Source organism: Sus scrofa, chromosome 1 (assembly GCF_000003025.6).
Source record: "Sus scrofa isolate TJ Tabasco breed Duroc chromosome 1, Sscrofa11.1, whole genome shotgun sequence".
Taxonomy (NCBI): domain Eukaryota; kingdom Metazoa; phylum Chordata; class Mammalia; order Artiodactyla; family Suidae; genus Sus; species Sus scrofa.
Genome location: NC_010443.5, coordinates 1,354,162 through 1,360,343, shown reverse-complemented (window position 1 = coordinate 1,360,343; position 6,182 = coordinate 1,354,162).

Here is a 6,182-nt window from a genome sequence, read left to right as displayed (position 1 = left end):
CCGGGGACCAGGGCGTCCCCTCCCAGCGTGGCTTCGCCCTTGCGGGGCTTTGGCTCTAGACCCACACGCCGTCTAAGCCCCGTGAGATCGCAGCTGGATCGGCTTCTGGGTGAGTTTGCTCTGCTACCTCACACCCACCAACGAGAGGGAGCAAGGAAGGAAACAACAGAACCCTAACTTCTCACGGGTCTGGAGGCTGCACGTCTGAGAGGCAGGGGTGGGCGGCGCCAGGGAGGGGGACCCCGGTCCTGGCCTTGGTCCTTCTAGCGGGGGGCCCCACCCCTCCAGTCTCCACCGGCTGCTCCCTGTGTCTGTCTGAGGACCCCAGTCAGGTGGGCCCAGGGCCCCTGACGGCCCTATTCTGACTTGATCCCCTGCGACAGGCCCTGTCTCCAGGCAGGGCACACTGCCGGCGCTCAGGACGCCATGCCTCTTATCCCGGGGGCACCAGTCATCCCACCACACCCTCCAGGCTTCCGTTTCCTCCTCGGAAAAGATACATGCTCACAACTCCCAGGACGGTTCTGAGCATGTCGTGGGTAGTGGCTGTGAAGGGCCACCTTCCACTCTGGACCCCAGGGGGCTGGTTCCCCCAGAGAGGCCCCGGTCAGGAGGGTGGCCGCTGGTGCCGAGCACCCATGGCCGCGCCGTGCAACTGTGTCCCCACCAGGACGATCCAAAGCTTCGGGCCCCTCAGCCTATCAAGCGCAGAGCAGAAGGAACTCGGAGGGACTTTTAATCTAATGACCGGCCCAGGGACTGGACCGTCGGCCTCCTCCTCGGGGGGTTTCTGCTTAAGAACCTGACAGCGTGATGGTTCCCAGACAGCAGAGTCATGGAAATAGAGATGGAATCGCGGGCTAGGACTTGTGTATGAAGATAAACAGATTGGAGGAGCACATGTGTCAGCACGCGGAAATGAATCTATTGAGAAACAGGAGGCCTGCAACAAGCCAGGGAAGGTCGATAGACCCGTTAAAGGCCCTTCAAAGAGAGCCCGCGGCCCGTCTGCCTGGGAAAACCTGCTGGGGATCCCGGCCCCGGCGTTTCCTACTCGGTAAGAGCCCTGGGATGAGCAGCGATTGAGTCTTTGCAAGCGGAAGACGCCGCTGAAGCTGATAGTTGATTCCCGAAGGGCTGAGCCTCCGGGTGGGTGGAATTTTGGCCGGAGGAGGAGCAGGCACAGCCAGGAGGCGCTGCCAGAGGAGGAGCACAAACCCGCCGTGGACGCTCTGCTTCTCTGTCTCCGCGCTCACTTCCCAGCAAAGCCTGGCGCCCGGCGGCCTCGTCTGGTGGCAGCAACCTGGGCAGCTGAGGGCGTATGTCCGCATACAGATTTTGGTGGATGGACGCGGTGGCCTTGCGAGGCGCGCGCAGATGTGTCCTAGTTGCAGACTGACGCAGATCCATCGTCCAGCAGGCTCGCGCTCGCTGGGTTCTTTCCAAGAGCAGAAATGGACACGTTAATCCATCTTCATTTTCTTGTCTTGTGTCTCCTGTGGTCAGTAAACGCGTTTTCCAGGTGACTGACTGGGGTCAGAAGTGTCAGCTGGGGAGCAGAGGGGATCCGGTGTCCGGCAATGCCTTCAAGATGTTACAGGAAATGAGGAGACGCCAATTCGCCCACTCACAGCAGCCAGCTCTCCCTTCTCGGCTTTGACCTGGAACCGACTCCCAGACCCGAAGCCCAGGGCTGCCCTCTACATCTCCAGAGAGCGGCCCCCCCAGCTCTGCATCTCCAGAGAGAGTGACACCCCACCCCCACCTTTGCATCCTTTTCTCTAGTGAGGCCGGGGCAGGTGCGTCTTTCCAAGTCGCATGCCGGGGCCCCTTTAGCCAGTGTTTTAGCCACAGCTAAGCCATCACAGTCTCAGAGTCCTTCCTAACCCTCTGAGCCCCAGCGTGAAAGGCAGAATCCCCGTTCAGTGGGCCCATATCCATGAATTCAGCCTGATCCAGCTTTGTGTTCTTTCTGCCATATCCGTTCCCTGGCTCTCTGTCTGTAGAGTTAGGACAGCCAGGGGTGGGGAGGGAGGAAGAGACAGAAGAAGGGCCAGCGGTAGGAGACGCGGTGACCGCCGGCTGCAGAGTAGGCTGCTCAGGCCCCCGTAGGCCACGCTGAGGGTGGGGGGCTTTCTTCTAACGGTGCTGGGGTCTCTGAAGCATTTGGCCAGGGGACGATTGCATGACTTGTATTTTAAATAAGCTCACTCTGCCTGCTGTGTAGACAACCTGGGGGCAGGGATGTGGGCCACGAGCACGGATGGAAGCAGCAGGCTGTGACAGGGTTCCAGACAATCCTGGTGGCTCAGGCAGTGCCATGTGAGCACCGGTCGAAGCCTGGGTATGGGTGGAAGGCAGGGCCAAGGGCGCATCCTGACTGATGGGATGTGGGCTAGGAGACAAAGCAGGACTCTTGGCTAAAGCTGAGATTCTCGATGCAAGCAATGGGAAGAGTGAAGCTGCCCACGGATGAGGGAGGCGTCCACGGATGAGGGAGATGTCCACGGATGATGGAGCTGTTCACAGATGATGGAGCTTTTCACAGATGATGGAGGTGTCCATGGATGGTAGAGGCTGTTCTCTGATGACAGGCTATCCACGGATGCTGGAGTTATCCACAGATTTTGGGGGCTATCCATGGATGATGAGGTGGTCCAGGGGAGATGGGCTGTCCATGGAAGCTGGAGCAGTCCAGGGGAGATGGGGCTGTCTGCGGGTGGCGGGGGTTAACCCATGAAGGAGCAGCATGTGGCGTGCGGGGGATCAGGTGCTGGGGCTGGAGTGTTGATTAGACCCCCGGGTGGAAGTGGTGAATCGTCTGTTGGATGCACGGATTTTAATTCAGAGCTGCGGGAGGCGTGAGCTAGAAATATAAATTTGGGAGTTTCGATGTCTAGTGGTATTTGCAGCCAAGAAGCGGGGCTGAGGTCCCGTGTTGGCTAACTCTGTACGAAGGTGGGACGGGGCCGGGGAGCCGGTGTTGTTCCGGGTGCCTGTGGTGGGAGGAAGACCTGAACCGACCCGCTGAGCACAGCTGACTGTCCTGAAGGGATGGGCTCCTCCAGTCAGCCGATGGCCTGAATCGGACCCAAAGGCTGCCACGTCCCCAGGGACCCCACCTGCCGGCCCTGGAGCAGGGGCGCCAGGCTTTTCCCACCCACGGCCGCAGACAGAAATGCCAGCCATCCGGGCATCCAGCTTCCAACTTCTCAGCCTCTGAATGCCGAGCCGATGCCTTCCAGTCTCCATCATGCCCGCCCCAGCCCGGGTGCTCTGTTGTCAGGCAGACAGCCTCCGCCTGAGCCTGGGTCCCTCTGTCCCCGAGATCCGAGGGGCTGTCCTGCCTCGGCCTGTTCACTGCGTGGGGCTCTAGCCTCTGGCTGCGTCTTACCTCCTCTTCTGCTCTTCCCCCCCCCCCGCCCAACCCCGCTGTATATCTGGTTGGGCCGTGAGCCCCTGGGGCATAGAACACCCAGTCCTGGCTCATCCTCAGGGTCACATAGCCTTTGCCAAGGGCTCAGCGAGTCCGCAGGGCAAGAGCTAAAGCTCAGCATGATTCTGAGCTGCAGTCGGCCTGTAAGGAAGAAGGGCCCTTGGATCTGGTGCAGAAGCCATCACCTGCCAGCGGGCACATCGCCTGCTTCAAGCACTTGATTCTGCAACGAATAACTTGTCTATGACGATGACATGCAAATGACGTCTCTTTCGGCGTTTAGAATCACTGCTCAGAGAAGCCTGTGACGGTCCCAATGTGGCAACACGGAAGGAAGGGTGTCTGTGACAAGAGCTGGGAGGCGGAAGTGGGGGCAGGGAAGCAGGGACCAGCTCATCCCCTCAGATGCAAAAGTGGGGAATCAACAGATGGAGTCCACCCTGAGGCATCGAATGGAGCTGGGGAGTGACCGTACAGGGGCGACAGAGGCCGTGTGCCGTGTTACGACTGTGCAAAGTCACTGGTTCCTGTCGAGGGGGCGTGGGGAACACCGCCCCAGGGATGGACGTATGCCTGTGCCCTTTGACCCAACACCTCTACCTGCAGGGTTTACCCTGTGTCCTGGCCAACAATGTGCAGAAGCATCCAGAACATTCAGGTGCCCACCAAGGGGCTTCCAGGATAAGCCGCCGTGGTACCAGGCGGCGGGATGCTGGGGGACGGCTCATGGAGATGAAGGAGGGAGGTTTTTAGGCACCAATACTGGAGGATTTTTAAGGCCAATCCTTACATAAAAGAGCAAGATCCCAAAAGGTGTTTGCCTTATGCAATCTGTGTTATTATGAAGGCTAAAATAGGAACCCGCATTTGTATTTGCCTCTGGGTACATGAAGCAGCTCTGGCGAGACACACAGAACCACGAGGAGAGGGGGGGGAGTGGGCTGGGGGGGGTCACGGAAGAGGGAGATGGTACCTCTGTTTCCTCCGGTGCTAGAGCCGTGTAGACACCCCAGCCATGAAAACGGCAGATGGGAGCGAGCGTCTGCACGTCCTCTGAGAGTGGCGGATGGTGCTAGGAAGAGTGAGAGCCAGAAGCAGAAGGGGTCCGACCCCGCTGGCGGACGTGGCCGGAGAGGGGACAGGCAGGCTTCTTCCTGCCTGGCGCCCTTTCGCTGCCTGTGAGATGCTCCAGGTCACTTTCGTGACTGTAACACCCATGACGGCAGGAAAACGGGGCCTCTAGTCTGCTCTTCATTTTCTGGGTCCCGCAGACGTTGCTGCGAGACTTACTGGGCGTGGAAGCTCGGCTCGGCTGGATTTCAGAGGCACCGAAAGGGTGAGAGGTGACTGGAGGACAAGAGGGGCCAAGGAGGCCGAAGGAGCCAGGCGTCGGCCTCAGATAGAGACTCATCAGAGGGGCCCAGGGAGCCTCTGCACCGCGGGGCCACCCCAGGATGACGGCGAGGGTGCTTAAGGCGTCCTGGGGCCCTTCCATCCTTCCGGGAGGGGGGCCGGCCCGCTGCACCCTGCAGGAGGCCGCACGGGAGGAAAATTCGCTCACCCTGGATCAGACCCGGGTCAAGTGCCGCGGTTTTGGTTTTTCTTTAACAGAAAGCTTGTTCCTTTTTCCTGCACAAAAACACACTTGCGGCTGGCTCCTTAGCCAGACCTGCCCACGTGTCCCCTGAGCGAGGCGGTGTTTACGCTGGGCCAGGAGGGAGCCCGGCCTTTCTCTCTGAGCCAGGTGGTCAAGTTCCCCAGAGCCAGAGGGGGGACCGGGAATATTTACAGAGCCTGACAGGAGTGGCCCCACTTCCTCAGCCCCGCAGCAGGCAGCCAGCCGGGCGTCCAGCCTCTGGGAGAAGCTCCTGGCTCTGGCCGGTCACTCTCCAGCCCCTCTGTGTTCCCACCACACTCACACCCTGACTCACACACATGTGTGTACACACTCACACGCGCACACAACGACCCCCGCCCCACGCGCACCTTCTAGGCAGCAGGAAACCCCGTGCTCCCGCCTGAGGCCGGGCCTCCTCCATCCTCTTGGTGGAGCAGGTGAAACGGCACAGGTGCACCCTCCACCTCCAGGTAACCGGTGGCCGAGCCTGGACGCCTGGAGCCCGAGAGCTTGGGTCTGACTCTGGGTGAACCGGGCAGGGCTTTGCTCTTCTGTAAAAGGACAGCTCTGCCCTTCAGCTCTTTTTTGAAGACAAAATAAATTTTGATGCAAATAAAATGCTCCAAACCGCTGTTAGCACCCACACTTCAGCCGTGACAGCAGTAAAAAGCCAGCAGGGACGGACTGTGCCTGGCGTGGGGTTGGCTGTGTGTGTCTGTCTCCCCTCGCTCCTCCGTCCCCCTTGGGTCACAGATGGGCTTGGTGGCCGGCAGGCCTCAGCCGAGCCTGTGCGGAGCCCCAGGGGCAGGGTGGGGACGGGGACACAGGGCACGCCCAGCCTGCGTCCGCTTCGGGACAGCGGCCTTCCTTACCTTGGGAGGCCGAGTGTCCGGCCCCTTGTGGGCATCCGTCCTGCCCATGGGCCTGGCTGGGCCAGGGTTCAAGCAGGGCCTGCGCTGCCCCATGGGCTCTCCGGGGCTCAGATGTGGGAAATGGGCAGACACGGGATGCCCCCGGCTTTTCTTTTCCGTTATTGTAAACACGCTGCTGCCTTCCCCAGACTCTTCAGAAAATCACTCCCCCCTTCCCCACACTGGAGGCTGCGAGTCATGATCTTTGTGTGAGAAG